Source organism: Podarcis melisellensis, assembly GCF_964234715.1.
Source record: "Podarcis melisellensis genome assembly, chromosome: 5".
NCBI lineage: Eukaryota > Metazoa > Chordata > Lepidosauria > Squamata > Lacertidae > Podarcis > Podarcis melisellensis.
In genome coordinates, this window is record NC_138537.1 from 61687257 (window position 1) to 61707766 (window position 20510).

At 43.1% G+C, this 20510-nt stretch overlaps 1 long non-coding RNA gene across 1 annotated transcript in view; it reads left to right on the top strand.

The window, feature by feature from the left end:
* The window catches only part of LOC309370779, a 41287-nt gene extending 21197 nt beyond the window's left edge, over positions 1–20090 (top strand). The window contains exon 3 of the long non-coding RNA XR_014168687.1: positions 19703–20090. This is a non-coding gene — a long non-coding RNA (uncharacterized lncRNA). The remainder of the gene's footprint in view (positions 1–19702) is intronic.
* Positions 20091–20510: the final 420 nt, after the last annotated feature.

Below are 20510 nucleotides of genomic sequence, written 5' to 3' on the forward strand. Positions count from 1 at the left end.
ATATGATAAAGGGGAGCATTCTTCTGTTTGTCCCCGTGTCAGTTTCAGTTTATTGGTTAATTTTTCTAGTAGGGCTGTTTCCCATACTATTTGGTACCATTGGTCCATGCTTACTCCTGACAGGTCTCTCCAGTGTCTGGATATATGGTGTTTCTGGCTGCTGAAAGTTGATGGTTTTCTTTTAACCTTTTTCTCTCTGTCCGCTTTTCTTATTTTCTTTTTATCTGCTCTTATAAAGCAGTTGGCACAATGTTGTTGCTGTATACCATCAGGTGTGCTGGTTGACTATTTGCAGCTGGGGAGAGAGGAGTGGCTGGAGATGGACTACACCAGGGGTCAGCAAACTTTTTCAGCTTTAAATAAAAGCACACATTCTACTCATGTAAAAACACACTGATTCCCAGGCCATCCATGGGCCGGATTTAGAGGGCGATTGGGCTGGATCCAGCCCCTGGGCCTTAGTTTGCCTACCCATGGACGACACTGAGCTTTATCTTGAGAGTGGAACAGCTTCTGGTAAAAGTTTATAACAGCTCTCCCTTCTGTGGGTGAGTCATATGGGGTTGTGGGGATGTGGGTGGCACTGTGGTCTAAACCACTGAGCCTCTTGGGCTTGGCAATCAGAAGATCGGCAGTTCCCAGTTCCTGCCAGCGTAGCAGTTCGAAAGCACACCAGTGCAAGTAGATAAATAGGTACCGCTGCGACGGAAAGGTAAACAGTGTTTCCTTGTGCACTGGAACTCTTTATGATGTCCTGTTGCGCCAGAAGCAGTTTAGTCATGCTGGCCACATGACCTGGAAAGCTGTCTGCGGACAAACACCGGCTCCCTCAGCCTGAAAGTGAGATGACCGCTGCAACCCCATAGTCGCCTTTGACTGGACTTAACCGTCCATGAGTCCTTTACCTAACTCAGAAGAGATTTGCCCCTCTGGGATATCACTTCGGAGACTAACAGGGACTCACACTCCCCCTGATGCCACCCATTGGAAACTGGAATATTGGCCGGCTTCTGAGAGAGGGACAGGCCTGAGACCCTGACCTAGGAGGAATGCCTCTCTGTGGGAAGTTGGGTATGTGTGGCACCCCCTGAAATGAGAGATAAGAAGAGGCATGTGACTAATTAGCTAATATCTTCTGTCTGAGCAGTGGGTGGGATCCGTTTGACCATTGGCTCTTATCTACTACCAGTGGCCCTAATTACTGGATTTTAGTCAGTCTGAAATAGAATTAATGCTGCTTGCACTATGGCCCCTTAATCTTTATTAATTGTTCCGTGCTGAAAAGCTGGCACTCTATACTCGAGTGTATTGGAAACCAGGCACTCAATGCTTAATGGCAATTGGCTGCTATAAAATATCCATTAGGGATGCAGTCTGTTAATTGCTGTTATGCTGGTGGATTTGGCAAGAGGGGGGGTGCCCCGTCCCTGGAAGAGGGGACAGCAAAGTCATGGGAGCTGCGACCTCAGCTGTGATAGGTAGGGGGAGGCAGGGCAATAGAGGGCAGAGAAAGAGTGTTAGATACAGTGAAAGTATCACTCCTTCTGGTCTTCCCTCCAGCCAGCAGAATGTTAACCTCCAACTTGGAATGGCCAGGGACTGAATGGTTTGGAAGCTGCAACTAAAGGAGCAGCAGTGGTACAGTGGTACCTCGGGTTACAGACGCTTCAGGTTACAAACGCTCCAGGTTACAGACTCCGCTAACCCAGAAATAGTACCTCGGGTTAAGAACTTTGCTTCAGGATGAGAACAGAAATCGTGTGGCAGTGGCACAGCAGCAGTGGGAGGCCCCACTGGCTAAAGTGGTACCTCAGGTTAAGAACAGTTTCACGTTAAGAACGGACCTCCAGAACGAATTAAGTTCTTAACCCGAGGTACCACTGGCCCATATAGGTTCAGCACAAACAGTTGGGCCTGGTGAGCATTTAAGGTCTCCAACCCTAATCTGCGGATTGCCATCTGATTGGATTTTATTCTGACTCTGATCTGATTTTAGGATGTACCGGTAATTTAATTGATTGCCTGCTTTTATATTAATGTGTTATACATTTGATGTTAGCCGCTCTGAGCCCGGTTTTGGCTGGGGAGGGCGGGGTATAAATAAAAAATATTACTTTTATTATTACTGCCTGGATCGATGGATGACAGAGAGGTGTGTGTGTCAAAACTGCCTACCCTGTACAGGTAAAATGCACTTTCATTCCTCCATCCACTTTTGCCTCTGGCCCTGCTCAGCATTGGCATGTGGCCCCCAGAAGGGAATGTGGATTTCTAATACCATCAAAAGCCCCTCTTTTGAAAGGATTTCCAGAGGAGCATAGCAAGGCTTGTGCTTGCTTGCATTCGAGCTACCCTGCAAAGCGTTTGAGAAATTAAAGCAAGAGAAGAGCAAATCCCTCTCTTGCTGGAGCCATTCACATTATGCCAGCCAAGGGATCCATTTATTGGAATTGTCTGTATAAATATCTCATCACCATAGCCCTGCATTTAATTTGGCTCTGAAGTGAAGCTTCCAGCAAATGGAGCGCTCTCTCTCTCTCTCTCTCTCTCTCTCTCTCTCTCTCTCTTTCTCTCTTTCTCTCTTTCTCTCTTTCTCTCTCCCATTGTTGCATACAATTATTACACCTCAGGCTCATGCCACACTCACCCAGGTTCTGCTCTTAACTACAAGCTACTTTTAAGAGAGAGAGAGAGAGAGCAAGAACGGGCTGGGAGCTAAGACAACGAATGTGGTATGACCCTAGTCAAATGACCTAAAGAAAAATGAAAGTGCAGCAAAGCAAGCCTTTGAGAGGGCAGTTCTATAGGGTTTTTTCTTTAAAGCATTCTGCCAAGTTTAGATAAGGCAGCTATAAGCTGTCAAGATACTCTCCTCCCCCAAACTATTCCCTCCAGTTCTCCCATCCTAAAGAAAAGCAGAGGTAGTAATTACACCGTTGAACCCAGCAGCAGGGAAGTTAACATCTCACAGCTTTTCCAACTGCACCTTGATTAGCTTTTCAGTGCTAAAATTAAAACTGTGAGAGCTCAAGATAAACTGCCTACTCAGCGAACCCTCATTTTTGTTTGCTTAAGAAAGAGAGAGAGGGATGGAAAGAAGGAAAGAACGAATAAATCACCCTGATTTTAGGAAAGTCCATTAAAAGTAGACAATATGCAAAATCGCTTTGGGCATTGCAACTTCAAGGCCGATGGGGAGTGAAGAGCAATGTGCTCTCTTTCACAGATTGCATCTTATCCCTAGCAAAGAGACAGGATATTGGAGCCAGACTGACAAAATTCAAAAAACGAAAACAAAATTCCACCCCGCTTTCAACCAATTAGCTTTAATTCTGGAATATATGTGAACTTAGTCTGACGCACATGTCAATGTCTGAAATATGATTCCCCCCTCCCTTTTGGTTCGTAATTCCAACAGCCATTTGTAAAAACCAGGAAACTGTTCAAAGCTAAATTCATCAGTAATGGAAACGGTGTGATGTAAAATTGCTTATTGGTTTCTATTATTACATTATATTTGAATTCTCCTTGCACCGAATTCTCCTTGATTAAAATAAAGAGATTCATTTTATCCCTACATTTTTCTTTTTGTGAAAAGAACTGTGGGACTTCTCCTTATGCTTAACAAAAAAATTCTTCAAATTTTCTGATACACTTTTTTAGACTGCAATATCCCATTAACGTAGGACCAGACCAATCACATTTACTGTCTTTGCATTTAATGTGCAGGGTCTTTGTTGTTGTTGTTGTTTTAAAAAAGTGCATAGAGCATCAGTTGGGGGCAGGAGTAGGGAAGGGTGGAGGCTGATAATTGCCAGGAACATAGTGGGGAATGATAAGTTTAATCCTTTCCTCTATGATGCACTCCTGAGGAAAATCCCCTTTCTGAGGCTGCTACTTGCATTGAGAGGAAATCCCCCATTTTTGCCAATGCAAATAGCCTATTCAAGTGAGTACAGCAGGGGAGGAAAGGGTTAAACTGGCCTTTGCCACCTGATCATTATTAGGCTCCCTACCTGCCAGCAGTTTATTTAATATGCACATTAAATGCAAAGACACATTTAACATCACACTTCCTTCGGCACCCTAAGACATCTTATTAAAATGAACATGATCCTACCCACTAATGACTTGGCATGGAGTTGCCACCACCATTCCTAAAATGATGCTGACAAAGAGATGGTTGCTGGGAAGAAGTTTAACATTGGACAAGGTTTCAATGCCTCGTGGAAGAATTCCCCTTTCATTAAACTAAGGTTACCAGACTTTTTTCAAAGAATCCGGGGACACCTTTTTTTAAAAAAAAAAAAGAGAGAGAGAAAAGTTATTTTAAAAATATTATTTTTTTTAAAAAGAAGTAATATCTTCTCTTCTGTGGTCTCCTCTGTCGTGTGGCCCAGGCCTGCTCTCTTGGAGCGCTAGTCACCGTGGAGTAGGCTTGGGTTGAGCCTGGGCTCGGCCACATGTCCTTGCCTTTCTGGTGCTCTCCTACCTCTTTTCCTCAGCGGCGGCAGCAGCAGCAGCAGCGCAGCAAGGTCGGGGTTTCCCTCTTTTTTCTCCTTCCTCTTTCTCTCTCTTCCTTCTCCTTCTCCAGGGTTTTTACTGGCCCCAGAGCACCGCTGGGCAGTCGACCAGGTGCTCTCGCTCCCAGCTCAATTTGGGTCATGGGGGTGGGGGTGTCAGTGGTTCCCCCTGTTGATGCGCCGGGTATCCCCAGTTCCCCCTTGGCAGTGGTGGCGGCAGCAGCAGTCTCAGCAGCCCAGAGCCAGACTGGTAGAGCAGTTGGCTCTGGTTGGCTTCAGGAGCTGCTCGCTGCCGTGGCCCTTGCCATTTTGCCTCACCGGAAGTCCCCATATGATGTCTCTTGTGCCGTTGAACCAATCACACAACTTTCATTCCCTACTAATAAATCTACAACACTTAAAACATAAATCCGGGGACATTAAATGAAATCCGGGGACATTCCGGGGACAGATTTGTGAATCCGGGGACTGTCCCCGGCAAACGGGGACGTCTGGTAACCATACATTAAACCAGCCAGTAGGAATTTTATTTCCTTCAGAAATTCCCTCCTCTTCCTGAAGTGTTATAGTCAGTCTCATTGGGAGGTGGGACGCCACACATGGCAGCTCAGAGCAGACAAAATTATTGGATATTTTATGAACGAGGATTCTACTGAAAACCTGATCTTACAGTGTTCTAAACCACTGCTCATTTATGAACACTAATGTGCATACTTCACAGAGGAGCAAAGCAAAAAAAAGAAAAGTAGAAAAAAGAAAGCAGGTCCCTGCCCTACAGAGCTCACAATCTGAGAAAGGGAGAAACAAGAGTGAAAGGTGATGAACATCAACTTTCAAGCCAGGCTTGGGCCTTGTTCTAGTTGACAAAGAAGTCTGTTAGATTTTAAAATTCACAGACAAGTTGAAGAGGAATTTGGAAGGTTTTATTTTCTGTTGAGGGCCATGGTTCCTCAGTGGTAATCTGTCAGGAACCTCATGTCAGCAGTGGGTGGGGCCAGAACCAAGTGTAGGTGGGACACCACTCCTCACTACCCAATCTGGAGGTCTGGCTGCCAGGGGAGTGACAAGTCACTCTTGTCAGAGGTCTGAATTGCTTGCCTGCAGCGGACTTTCAAAATTATGTCAACGGCAGGAAACCCACCTCTGTGTGAGAGAGCACTGGGTCTAGGAGAGAGTAAATGAGCTTGCATGCCTATTCCCACTTACCTAGCCATAAGTCCCATTGAACACCACGAGACTTACGGTACTTCTGAGTGCACACGTATAAAGTTGTTCTGTCAGTCACTGAAGCTTTGCACCAGAAATCAGCAGCTAGGATTGGGTGACAATGCCCTGGTGATTGTGTGAACTAACCAGGGATAGTATGCTGGTACAACAAGTCTTGTCGGCATTATTATACCGGAGACAGCAACTATTGCTAACAGTTGCAATGCTTTTGTAAAAAAAAAACTAGCATACATGTGCCTGAAACAATACGTATCATGTGTCAGAGGAAGTGCGTGACCAGGGGGAATTTATGGCCTTTGAAGACATTTTGGCCACTATGCAAGAATTTATATCAGCACAAGTCTGATATCAATATTGAAACTTGTGGGCAGCATAGATTGTTCCTGGTTTGTAGTGTGGATTTTTTTCTTGGCTCAACCCCTTCACCCAAGAGGGGTTCAGCACTTCAGTATTTCTGGGTGACACAATCGAGACCTCAGAGCATGATTGGAAGCCTCCATTGTGTCACTTAAAGACAGGGCCTCAGCCTTTGCTGCCCCATATTTGCCTTCTCCTCTCCACAAATACATTTGGGAAAGGATGGTTTAGAGAGAAACTGAGAGGAGGAAAGGTTAGAGAAGGCTGGTGCTGAGATGAGCTAATGTAGGAGAGTTTGTCTATTGTTTTCAGAATTGAGAGTTCCAGCTCCACTTCCCAATTCTGAAATTTGTTGCCACCCCTAATTGAAATTAACAGGACTTGGGGGTGGGGGAATGCTTCACTATGGCTGGATCATTCCTGTGGTGTTTGCACCCTAGAAACCGTGAGCCTTAAAATGAAGTGTAGTTTCATGCTTATTGCACAGAAGAATTTGATTTATTCTAGATCCAGTGCTTGACTAGGACTTGTCATTTCTAATCAAAGTCATTGGAAAAACCCCAGAGCTCAAATGAACCAAGGTGACTGCCTTGTTAGAAAGATCCCTTAAGGAGCTGCGATGATTATCAGCCTTTGAAGGGTAAGCTAGTTATTTCAAAATTTTGAGGGAGTGTCAAGCTCAGGGGCAGTAGGCTTTTCCAAGTATCTCTTGGAATTAATGTTGATGTGTTGTTGCGAGGATTGCAGCAGATGTAAACATGCTTCCCAAAGTTGATCTGAGCTTTAAATAAAAACATGACAGGCTATCTTGGTGGAATTCCTGTCAGACATAGACAGCTTTGTGTCAAGCGTGTATCTTCAGAAGATGTTATCTGACAATTACACAGGATAGAATCTGCTACCAGGGAAGAGCGTGCAAGTAGATTTTATGAAGCACCTCTGGGCTGGTTAACCTTCACTAGGTTAATTTAAACTTTCAACTCCTCTCATACTGCCAGAATCACATGCAAGTAGGTCATATTCGTCTCAACAAGCAGCTGCGTTCAGGACTGGAGCCTCTGTGTCACCAAGGCAGGGATGCAACATGTGAGTCTGCAAAATGAGGGGAAGCAAAATCATTTGAAGGTCAATGTGATTACAAATGAGCAGGGAAGAAACAGAAAACTTGTGGCCCTCCAGGTGTTCTTGGACTTCAACTTCCATCAACCCCACCTGAAGTTGCATACCCAGTGTTTGCACATGTGGGCTTTTGTAAACCAAAGTGCTGCACCAACAAGCACAAATCAACCCTTCTGCTGTGCCACAAATCCAACTTAATGGTGTAACATTGGAAAATGTCAATCACTTTCCCTACCTGGGCAGTTATCTTTCCATATCAATGCCGAAATCCAGCATTGTCTGAGCTCTGCGAGTGCGGCTTTCTCCTAATTGAAGTGCAGAGTGTTTGAGGACCGGGACATTCACAGGAAGACCAAAATGCTTGTTTACAAAGCTATTGTACTACCAACTTTACTGTACGCTTGTGAAACATGGACCACTTATTAACGCCATCTCCAACTCCTCGAAAGGTTCAGTTAACGGTGTCTCTGAAAAATTGTACATATCACTTGGGAAGGCAGGCAAACTAATGTCAGTGTACTGGAAGAAGCAAAGATCATCAGTGTCAAAGCAATGATTCTTCAACATCAACTTCGTTGGACTGGCCATGTTGTTTGGACATCTGATTATTGTTTTCCAAAGCAACTACTCATTTCCAAACTTAAGAATGGAAAGTGGAATACCAGTGGACAACAAAATGCCTCCTCCCTACCAGACACTTGTGCTTATACACCTGGATATGCAGGAAGGAAGCACCATGGAGAGCTCCTAGGGAGCTGCCATGTCACAGCATATGTTTATGGCACTCTTATACCACTCAGCTCCTTCCAAAGAATGCTGGGAACTGTAGTTTCTTAAGAGAACTAAGAATGGTTAGGATACCCTTAGAAAATGACAGTTCCCTTGAGCTTGTTTGGAGGTTCTAGCAGGGGAGTGCAGCTATTGTATACCCTTGACCAAAGAACGGTACACTCCTTCTATCTGGGATGGTCATCCTCTTCCACCAAGTGCGCAGCTTCGGGAGGGACGCACATGGAGCGGTGAGGGAGGAAGAGGACACCCGTCTAGCCAGCCAGATCAGCCGAATCAACCCTGGCAATCAATGGGGTGACAGATGTCATAGCCAGATCACCCTCACATGTGCTTAAAGTATTGTGTGGATGTAGCCCCAGACTTTGCTTCCTTGTCGCCCTGCTGCCTTGCCTTGTGGGCTTTCCTTGGAAGAACAGGGCATGTGAGCATCTTGGAGGAAGGAAAGGATAAGATAAAAATATACTAAACTATAGCAAGTTTCAATTTGCTTTTTAACCGGCACTGCCTTGTCCTCAAAGAGATTGTGCAGGTGTTAGTTTAATGTTTCTGGAAGATTCCCTGTTAGAGATCCCTGCTCTATAAGCAAAAAATATAGTTATCAGCATTTTTGGGAAGTGGAAGAGAGAAGAAGCTAAGGAGAATCTGTGTCTGTAGCATATCTCTGCAGCAAGGGGAAGCAGAGGACAACAGGGCAAGGGCTGTAGAACACAGCTAGGTGACATGGTTTGCATGTAGAAGGTCTCAGGTTCAATTCCCAGCATCCCCAGGTTGGGCTGGGAAGGTTTCCAGTCTGAGCTCTGAAAGAGCTTCTGCCAATCATTGTTGGCAATACTGAGCTGGTTGGACTATTGGTCCGACTCTGTGTAAACCAGCTTCCTATATATCTAAGGCTGGCATTCAAAATCGGGAAAGAAAGATGAAAAGCTACATTTCAAACTAAAGGGTACCATGTGCATTATTGATTTTTCCTTTGTGGGGGGGTAACATGACTGAAAACAATGAAGGATGTTATTGTGAAGTAGAGTAATTGGCTTGAGTTACCACTTGATGTCATCCTGGCGCTACAGAAAGCAGCTGAAAGGCATTTGCCAAACCCTGACTTGTGCAGAAAACATGTTGGGCATGGCTGTTGCAGGCAGCTTGGCATATTTCTTGTCTTAAGGGTTTTTTCTTTAGCTCTCAGCGGAACTTTGCTGTCAGTCTCAAAACTTTACTGAAGACAGCTTAATGGGAAGGCAAGTCTACTTTTCCGGCACAGATTCGGGGGAGGGGGGGAATACCCAAGGCTTTCCCTCATCTGAAAGAGTATAATGTGGGTGAAGATAGCATTCTGCTGAGAGATTCTTCCTTTGGCTTAAAGTCAGCTCTGAGTATTTGCAGAACTTTGGTTTTAGTCTGCAGAAAAAGGTAGGAAATGTGAGATACTTCAGAAAATATGGTTGCAAAAGGTTAAGGTGCTTCTGAATTCCATGGCACTAACAATCCATTTGTAACTGGAAACTGCCTCAGCCATACTGGCAACCTCAACTTCACAATCAAAGCATAGATACCCAAGCAAGTTTTAATGTCGTCCCCCCCCCTTTTTTTTTGGTCAGGCATTGTTATCGATTTGATTATAATTCTCTTTCTTTGGGCAGTTACTAAAAGATCTAAAAGAAATCTGGGTGGTGATAGAGGGCAATTCTCTGGCTAGTTCTAGTTCAAATATATCTGCAAAAAATGAAATAGGTTTTCATTTCCACCTTCCCAGTTGTGAATGTTGTTAAATTTAAAGACTGGGTGGGTAGGTATTGCTTTTAAAACTATTGAGTGTTATGAGTGTTCAGGTTTTCTTTTAATAAAAAAATATATTCAATGCTAAACATGAAATCCAAAGCTTCAATTCCAAATTCCAAACCTTTGGAATTCCCAAGTATTGTCTATTTTGTTGCATCCAACCCAATTTCACTCAGAACAGACCCACTGAAATGATTTTCATTGAATCTGCTCAGAGCATGATTAATATTAGATGCAACCCTTTAAATTTGGGAAGCATTTTCGTCATATTGCAGTCCATCCATGCCTGCACTCAGTGACCTGGAAAAGTACTAGATGATCAAAATAAGGGACACTTTAGTACATACTTTTGCATATTAGATCTGTTTACCAGTTTTGCAATGATGCACAACTGGTTCAAGGGACACCCAGTTGTTGATGTAGTAACACAATGCACAGTAATGCTGGCCATGCTGGTGCTAACTTTCCTATATCTTATGCCCATTTTCCTAGCAGCATCTATTTTAACCCACAAGAGTTTATTTTTAAAAAAAGAAGTAGACATAAACAAATCAGGGGGATGGCCTCACTTCATGGTAAGATTCATGGTCAAGATTTAAATAGTCTTGGTATGCTTGAACATGATGACAAAAGCTGCAAGATGAAATTCAACAAAAAATACATACAAAATCCTGCATTAACCCCCCCCAAGGCACAAAAATATGGTGGGGGAGGCCTGGCTTGGCAGAAATATATGTGAAAAGAATCTTAGTGTCTTAATTTATCACAAGCTGAACGTGAGCTAGTAAGAGCATGTTGAACCTGCTGAGAAAGCTAATGGAATATGCATGAACAGAAGCACAGTGTCTTGATCAGGAAAAATGTTCCACTCTATTTTGTCCTGATCAGATGGCATCTGAATTACTGTACCTAGTCACAGGCACCACATTTTATGGACATTAGCAAACCAGAATGCATCCATAGGAGGACTTCCAAGATGGTGAGGGGTCTGGAATGCAGAGCTGATGAAAGAGCTGGGCACGTTTAGCCTGGAGAAGAGACGAGCAGGGAGACATAATAGCTGGCTTCAAATCTCTGAAGGCTGTCATGTAGATTTCACATTGTCGAAGACGGAACGGACTCCTTCCCTGTTACCTCAGAGGACGTGACTAGTACTCTCATATGCATCTACTTGGCCACTGTCAGAAGAGGATTCTGGGTGTAAATGCTTCTCTTTAACTAGGCCTTTGGCTGGTTAACATTCTATCCTTTGTGGGAAGGGAGTCATTAGTTTGTTTTTGTTCTTTTTCTTCTTTTTATTATGCATGTTGTTTTCTCATTTTGTATTTTTATGTTGTGAACTGCCCTCTGATCTTCGGATGAAGGGCGATATACAAATTTAATAAATATTGAGAATACATAATAATTCAAAACATTGGGAGGGCTCCGGGATGGGTATGGATGCAAAGGGATTGCACTGGAAGGAGTAAAAGTAACCTTGTAGTGGGGGGAAGGAACAGGGGGTTGGGAATTCAGTTGGGAAGCCAGATGAAAGTTGTGATGGGGGATGGAATCAGCTGTACTTCACATTCTGTCCAGAGAATAACAGGAACAGGAAATAATGTGTCCAGGGCTATAACTTTTTGCATCTCAAAAGCTCACCATTCTTTCCAGCTGCTACAATCCATGCATCATCATTACCGTGGTTACTGGAAACTGAAGAGATTTCGCTTTCTCCTGTTGATATCTTTTAGTAACGGTTTTCATCACACTTCATCAAATGACACTTTGTTATTTTCAGCTACCACAGTGATAAAGGCAAAAGATGGGCTTTAATCACTCTTCGCTGAAGGAGCCAGGATTACTTTAAATCAAACTATCTATACAATCCCCACAGTCACAAGATGCCAAATGTACAAAGCATTCATGCCGCATCAAGAACAAGCCAATCTGAATTATTTTAAATTGAGTGCCTGTATCCTTAGATTTCATTTCATATTTACATTCCATTTTTCCACAGTCAGGTTGTGCTTCAAAGTTGTAGTTGCATAACCTCCAACATTTTCCTGATTAAAATAGGGACGTCACATTCCATAATGATAAATTTGCTATTTACTATTTATACTCTGACCATCTTGCCCCAGTCACTCTGGGCAGCTTTCAACATACATAAAAACATAATAAAACATTAAATGTTTTTTTAAAAAACCCTTCCCTATACCCTCTAACATTTCTCCAATGAAAATAGGGACATTAGAAAGAAGAAATTCCAGGATCAAATCAGAAACCAGGACAGCTTATCTAAATCAGTGACGTCCCTGGAAAATAGGGGCATTTGGAGGGTCTGTAGTTCTAACAGCATATAAATAACATTTCAATCAATACAAAATAAAAAAAATTCCTTCCAGTAGCATATCAGTATCTGAAGACGTGTGCATGCATACGAAAGCTCATACCAATAACAAACTCAGTTGGTCTCTAAGGTGCTACTGGAAGGATTTTTTTTATTTTGTTTCGACTACGGCAGACCAACACGACTACCTACCTGTAACTATTTCAATCAATATAAGTCAAGAAACAGTATCAGCACCAATATCTCAAGAGCACAATAATAAACCAATAAGCTGTTCTCTATATCTTGTGTGCACATAAGTGTATTTCTCCATGGGGAATGACCATACATCCTGCACCCATTTATACAACAAGGGCTGACATTTTTTGCTTTTTGCCCTCTCCAAATTCTAATCCTATTGTGATCTATCTATCTACATACACGCTGGCAGAGTCCATCTGTAATGCTAAAATGAAATATGGCATAGCACAAATGTGTAGGTGTGTCAGCTCCAGATAGGAGATTGTGGTCACTTTGCTCCTCTGGTCATCTGGTGGTTTTGCTGCTGAGATTTAAACCCATAGTTTGGCTCTGTGTGTCATCCCAACCTGGTCTCATGAGCTGTGAAGCCAGAGCAAAGTGGGATAATCCACAAACCCAGGATTGAATGGCATGCTAAGACAAACCATAGCTTAGTTTACAACAGCAGCAGCAGGATTGGGGAAAGAGCAAGCTGCTCTCCAGCAACTCATTCATTTGCACTAAGCAATGGTTTGGCCTAGCATTAAATGCAAATAGGTTCAAAGTTTTTGATTTTTGTGTAGAAACTCTTCTGTGACACAGCTCTAAATCTTTACCAGTTTTTAGTCTGAAAATCTCTTTCAGTTTCAGAATAGAACCCTGGGCCCCATGAAGGAATCACGGTGAACAGGTGGCCCCTGACCATGTGCAGAATGTTTTCACTTTACAGTTGAATAGCCCTTGCCTGCTCAATCCACATTTGTGATTGAAGAGGTAAGCACTTTGTCGAGAGACAGTTCAGCATCCAATCTCTCCTGAACCCTGGCACCAATTAACTTCTAACTATATTTAGAATTGAAGTACCGGTTCGGGTTAAGTCAGGGCTAACACCATGTTAAAGGAAAAGAGCTTTTTTTAAACTTCAATCCCTGGAATGGTCAAATACCTAACAGGGTGCAATCTGTATTTGAATCAGACCTCAAGCGACTCAGATTGAGGTTCCTTAAACTCTCTCCAAGGTATGAGAGACAGAGTCACCAACATTCTGACCTTTCAATCCAGAAACTGACTTTATAAAGCCACAGTAAGGGGGAAAATACTTCTGAATGCATTATCTGTTCGCTGTGCCCTAAATCTTACAATTTCCTTCAGAGGAAGGGAAGACTATTTTTAATGGTTGTTTGAGTGAATTCTAATAATACCTGTTAATAAACCTCACATTTTAAGGCCAAATTATCTTTATTTTTATTTATGGGGTTTTAAGCCTGCTTTTCTTCTCCCAGAGGTATGATTGCGATGACTTGCAATATTCCAAAGCAACACACTCAGACTGAAACAATCAATGAAATAAATTAGGACAGAACAGAGCAAAATTCAGCCAAAAGCATAACAAACTGTCTGAAAAGGGAGGGTGGTGGATAAAGCCCAAATAGTTACCTAAGAAACAGCAACAAGAAACGTATTCATCTGATGCTGAAAATTGCAATAATTGAAAAAAAAATTATGGGCAAAGTGACTAAATACTACTACTACTAATAATAATAATAATGAAAGTAAAGGATCATGTTTCAGGAGGTACTTACCGGTATGTATCACAAGAAAGGAAGAGATGCCTCACCCCAAAAGGTCAAGAGGATTCAGATTTGCATAGAATTTGCAAATTAAAATATGTAAATTTAGAAATAATTATTTTAAAAATATCAGGAGCAATACAGTGCATCTCACCATAGTGGAGAATACTGATCAGGTAACCTGGTGTCCCTGCTCAGCCAGCTTTCCAGGTGCTAGCGAGGGAGGGGCTCCAGCTCTCCCTTCTTACTTTATTTTTAAACTGGTTTTGGAGTGGACAGCACCTTAAAAGGTAAAGGGACCCCTGACCGTTAGGTCCAGTCATGGCCGACTCTGGGGTTGCGGCACTCATCTCGCTTTATTGTCTGAGGGAGCCAGCATACAGCTTCCGGGTCATGTGGCCAGCATGACTAAGCCACTTCTGGCGAACCAGAGCAGCGCACGGAAACACCGTTTACCTTCCCACCGGAGCGGTACCTATTTATCTACTTGCACTTTGACATGCTTTCAAACTGCTAGGTTGGCAGGAGCAGGGACCGAGCAACGGGAGCTCACCCCATCACAGGGATTCGAACCTTCTGATCAGCAAGTCCTAGTCTCTGTGGTTTAACCCACAGCACCACCCGCATCCCGGACAGCACCTTAAAAAGCCCCTTAAAAGGTAAAGGTACCCCTGCCCGTACGGGCCAGTCTTGACAGACTCTGGGGTTGTGCGCCCATCTCACTTAAGAGGCCAGGGGCCAGCGCTGTCCAGAGACACTTCCGGGTCAGAAGGCCAGCGTGACATCGCTGCCCTGGCGAGCCAGAGCTGCACACGGAAACGCCGTTTACCTTCCCGCTGGTAAGCGGTCCCTATTTATCTACTTGCACCCGGAGATGCTTTCGAACTGCTAGGTTGGCAGGCGCTGGGACCGAGTAGCGGGAGCGCACCCCGCTGCAGGGATTCGAACCGCCGACCTTTCGATCGGCAAGTCCTAGGCGCTGAGGCTTTAACCCACAGCGCCACCTGTGTCCCAAAAAAAGCCCCTTAAACAGAGGAAAAACAGAACGCATGGCTATCCTAGCCAGCACTCTTGGGTTTCCTTAATCTGGGTGCTGCCAAAGAATTTCCCCTCCCTCAGACCATAGTAAGACTCTCCAGCTGACCACAGGGGCTGGGCTGGACCAAACAAAGTGGACACTCCTTATGGTATCTGAAATTAGATATGGTGGCAGCCCATGGACTGATTCCACAAATATATAACTTGATTTTCCTCAAGTTATTGTTGACTAGCAGCTCAAGAAAAAACCTGATAAATGTCATGTGACGCTATCAAGGTTTTATCTCACATATAAGCCATTACTTAGGAGACACACATGGGCAAACCACTCTTGTCTTGTAGAGGCTATAGAGGCCAATCTGCTACATGATGACTGTTGTACACTCATTGCGGGGTTTATGTAACCCCACAAGAAGATGGCAGACTAGCATCTAGTTGTGTCCTGAACCAAATCTTCCTTATTTTGAAATGTGGAATAAAAAAGTTTCTACTATTTATTTTTTTAAATTTCCACAGTCTCATGTTCTTTTAAATTTGGCCTTTGGAGCACATCCAGTCTGTATTGGTTTCAGACTTTTGGCCTGGCTGTCCCAAAACAGAAAGTTGCCTCTAACAGGTTTGATTTCAGCTTGCCCAGTCAAATTCATCTCCTCTTCCTTCATGCCCCTCCGCAATATTCTCTGAAGGTTTTCCCAACCTGCCCCCCAACAGCAGATATGGGGGCAAGAAGTGCATGCTGGGAGAATAAGGAATGGGAGCGAACAGCTGTTATTCCACTTATGCAATGACTTTCTGGATTCAACCCATAGTTCTATCTGACCTGTTACACCTGCTCCTGCTATGCTCTGCCTTGCTACATGCACAGCACCTCTATGAAGCGGGAAAGCATTTTCTATGGATAATATTATCCCTCCTGTACTTGTAGACCTTTATCCTCAAATTGCTCTGCGTTTCTAAAAAGATGGCAAGGCCCGGTTTCTTTGTCATTTGAAACTTTCACAGACTCAGGCTTGCATGAAAATCTGTGACGGGCTGAGCGCTCCGTGAGCATCTAAGTTAATACAAGAACATACTGGCTTTTGTTGAAATGGTTTATGGCATGACTGAGTGCGCCATCTCACATGTGTGGCTGGGAGCCCACAGCGAGCGGCTGTCACTCACATTGCTGTCTTTATGAGCAATTTTGTCAAGCATATATGATTCCAATGAGTTTTTAACAGCTGCGGAAGACAGATAGAGAAAACAGTGAAAGCCTCCAGGAATGGGGGTGGGGGTGGGGGGAGAACGGAAAGGAGAAATGTGACTGTATTACCATAAGAAAAACTAAGAGACACAAGCCCAGGATAATTGAGTGTAAAGGGGGGGGAAGTAGGGATTGATTGAGGTGAAGAAGGTTGTGAAGCGCTTAGGAAGAGCTGATTTACCTTTTCACATTATGCCTCAGTGCATGAGGAAGTGAAGGGAGGGAGGGAGAAGAGCATTGTGATGGCTGCTGTAGTTTTCCTGTGCATGCATTCCTGGGCCTATGAGCCTTACTTCTGAGGAAACATGCATAGGATTGAGCTGAAGCACAGAGCTGTGAATCAAGATGTTGGGCCTCATCTGCATTATTCATTCAATAAAGCAGTATCATACGGCTTTAGGTAAAAAGGTAAAAGGACCCCTGGATGGTTAAGTCCAGTCAAAGGTGACTTTGGGGTGCGGCGCTCATCTTGCTTTCAGGCCGAGGGAGCCGGCATTTGTCCACAGACAGTTTTCTAGGTCATGTGGCCTTCATGACTAAACCGCTACTGGTGCACGGAGGGCTGTAACAAGTGCCAGAGTGCACAGAAACGCCATTTACCTTCCCACTGCAGTTATCTATCTACTTGCACTGGCATGCTTTCAAACTGCTATGTTGGCAGGAGCTGGGACAGAGCAGCGGGAGCTCACTCCATCGCGGGGATTCAAACCGTCAACCTTCCGATTGGCAAGCCCAAGTGGCTCAGTGGTTTAGACCACAGCGCCACCCACGTCCCACTTTAAACATACCACTTTAAAGAATCATGATTTCCCCCAAAACATCTTGGGAACTATATTCTGTTAAAAGTGCTGGCATCTGAGCACCTTCCTCCTTCTCATGATGAACACATGAAAGGGGATTATGTTCTCCTCCCACCCATGCGCTATTAGCGAGAGGATACCTATGGCATCTTCAGTAGCAGCACCCTCAGGGAGAGTCTGTTTGGCCTCCCCAATAACAGCATTATATAACATAATTTCCACTTTATTAGTACAGTGGTATCTTGGTTCTCAAACGCCTTGGTACTCAAACAACTTGGAATCCAAACACTGCAAACTGGGAAGTAAGTCCTCCGGTTTGTAAACTTTTTTTCGGAAGCCGAACATGCTCCGTTTTGAGTGTTACACTTCCGTTTTGAGTGTTACGCTGAGGTCTGTCTGTTGTTGCTATTTATTTTGCGGTTTTTGCAGCTCTTTTTTGTTTTGTTTTTGTAACTGTGTGGAACGCAGTTCAGCTACTGATTGATTGTGTGACTGCAGTACATTGTTTATTGCTTTCATTTTATGGATCAGTGGTCTCATTAGATAGTAAAATTCATGTTAAATTGCTGTTTTAGGGGTGGTTTTTAAAAGTCTGGAACGGATTAATCCATTCTGCATTACTTTCTATGGGAAAGCGCACCTTGGGTTTGGAACGCTTTGGTTTTGGAATGGACATCGTGAACAGATTAAGTTTGAGAACCAAGGTACCACTGTATCAGAGTGGATGCAATCCTATGCTAAAAATACAAACAATATTGCAAAGAAATGTTGCCATTTAAACTGCTAGTATAAAGAACCCTGTCAAAGAAAAGAAATATCCAGTCTCTGCTTAGTTGATTCCCTCATTGTCTGGCTTCCTCTATGCTAATCTCTTACCCCCCCAAAAATTTAGCAGACCCTGAATGACTCTTTATCTCACCATTCCCTTGCCAGATTAGGAAGATCCATCAATTACCTTGGTGTTCCAGCAGCTATCATTGCTGCTGCTCTGAAAAAAGAAGCCCCAGAGCTGTGCTCCCCTGCCTTTCCCTTCTACTGCACTACAGTAGTTCAGCTTCGAGAGACTACTTTGCTAGTGTGTTGAGTCTGGGGTCTGCCAGCACAATGGCATCTGCTGAGCACCAGATGGTAAGAACATAAGAAGAGCCTGCTGGAGCAGGCCAATGGCCCGTCTGGTCCAGCACCCTGTCTCACAGTGGCCAGCCAGATACTAGTGGGAAACTCACAAGCAGGACCTGAGCATGGGAGCGGGTGGCGCTATAGTCTAAACCACTGAGCCTCTTGGGCTTGCTGATCAGAAGGTTGGCAGTTCAAATCTGTGCAATGGGGTGAGCTCTGTCAGTTTATTTTATATTTAAATAGAAAATTCTACCCCACCCTTCTGATGCCTGCCAACCTAGCAGTTTGAAAGCATGCCAGTGCAAGTAGATAAATAGGTACTGCTGCAGTGGGAAGGTAAATGGCGTCTCCATGTGCTCTAGCTTCCGTCACAGTGTCCTGTTGTGTCAGAAGTGATTTTGTCATGCTGTCCACGTGACCCGAAAGGCTGTCTGTGGACAAATGGCAGTTCCCTCGGCCTGAAAGCGAGATGAGCGCTACAACCCCATAGTCGCCTTTGACTGCACTTAACCTTCCAGGTGTCCTTTACATTTAGGACCTGAGCACAAGAGCACTCTTCCCTCCTGCAGTTTCTGGCAACTGGTTCAGAAGCATTTCTGGTTGAGATAGAGTAGAGCATAATCATCAACATAGTAGTTACCTTATCCTGATTGCCTTATTCCCCCAAAGGATAAAGAAGCAGAATTGCCCCTTAGTTAATCTTAAGGACTTGAATGAATCTCAACAGTTAATATTCACATGGAGATACTCATTAATACATATTTGAAATAATTCCTAATATTCTAAAAAGGGAACGGGAGCAGAAGAATGACAAATTGATATATGAGGAACAATATATGTGACACGGCTGATAAATTATCTTCTAATATGTTAATGAGTTTCAGTTAAAGAAGTTGGCAAGAGAAGATTTATTAAGATTTAAAAAAATAATTTAAAAAAATGAAATGAAATGGTATGAATGAACGAATCCCTCTGTACTGGGAGAGGCAGATGGATAACATTTGAAAGAAAGTTTATATCCTTTAATTTTCTATATCCAGGAAAAAGAAACGCTACGCTAATTTTCCAAGCCTTTCAAATATGCATACACGCTTACTTCATTTGACTAATTAAAAGTTTTAAAAAGGTTTTATTAACATAAATTTCTAACAAACAGAATGAAAAACAAAGTCTGTATGATTTGAAATCTACATATTTGATTAATTCTTTATTAAAAGAGATTAATATATATATATATACACACACACAGTTTAGAGCTAAACTGAATATTAGATAAAAGTTCTTATCTGAATATTTTAACTGATTAAAATATTCTGTATTAAATTGTAAAAAAAAAATCCTCTATGAAGTTTTTGTGAGCTTTTATAACCAAACCAAAGCCAAGCAGCTTAATTAATGGTCAATGCATTTATGGAAATCACAAGAAGAGCCCTACTGGCTCAGATCAAAGGCCCACCTATTCTAGCTTTCTGTTTCTTACAGTGCCTCTACAGATGCCCATGGGTACCACTGTCGTCCCCCAGCAACTGATATTCAAATGCTTGGCCAGCATTTCCTAACATTATGTTTCCCACTCTCATTTCTAGATTCCAGCTCCATCAGACATTTTGAAGAGATAATGGACTAGTCCAAAGAAATGAAAGTACAACAGGACTTTCTGCTGTATAAGATGATACTGGTTCCATTGGATTTGATAGCACCTATTTCCTTTAGGTCAAGGGTGCCTGTGCTGGAGAAATTAAATACAATTCACACATGCAAATCCATTTTGGCAAAAGGAGATTGTTGTTATGGGACCCAGTCCCGAAGGCCAGGCAACAACACAGTTCAAGAAGAAAATATGTCTTCTGAGTGTGTATGGAGTAGTAGTCTTCTATTACTGTTACTCTGCAACTGAGCAAATACGAGAAGTATTCCTTATGAAAGGAAAAGTTTATCAGAAAAAAGGCTGCTAATATTTGTTATTGGTCACATAAAAACAGATTCCCAATGATCTCAAATGTTACACGTGAGAAAGAACTCTCAGATGCTAGGTCCGAGAACTTCCTTTAATTTTCTAGCTGTTTTTTATTTATTCAATGCATATGTTTTTTATTTATTTAATGCATAGTCTCATAAACATGCAGAAAAGCTACATTAAAGTATATCAAGTATGGAATAAAAATACTGTGAGGCATCTAAAATGCAATACACAAATGAGCTTTTCAAAATAAAATACACAATGCATGAATTCAAAAATGCCTTCCAGTAAATCTGGAACAGCTTTCACAGTTCTTGCTCCCTCTCTTGAATTCCCAACTTTGCTTATCTCTCTGCCGCCTTAGCACTTATTGTGGTCTTTGTGACTTCACAGCAAATTAACCAATGGCGGCACATTCCATGGCAGGCCGGCCA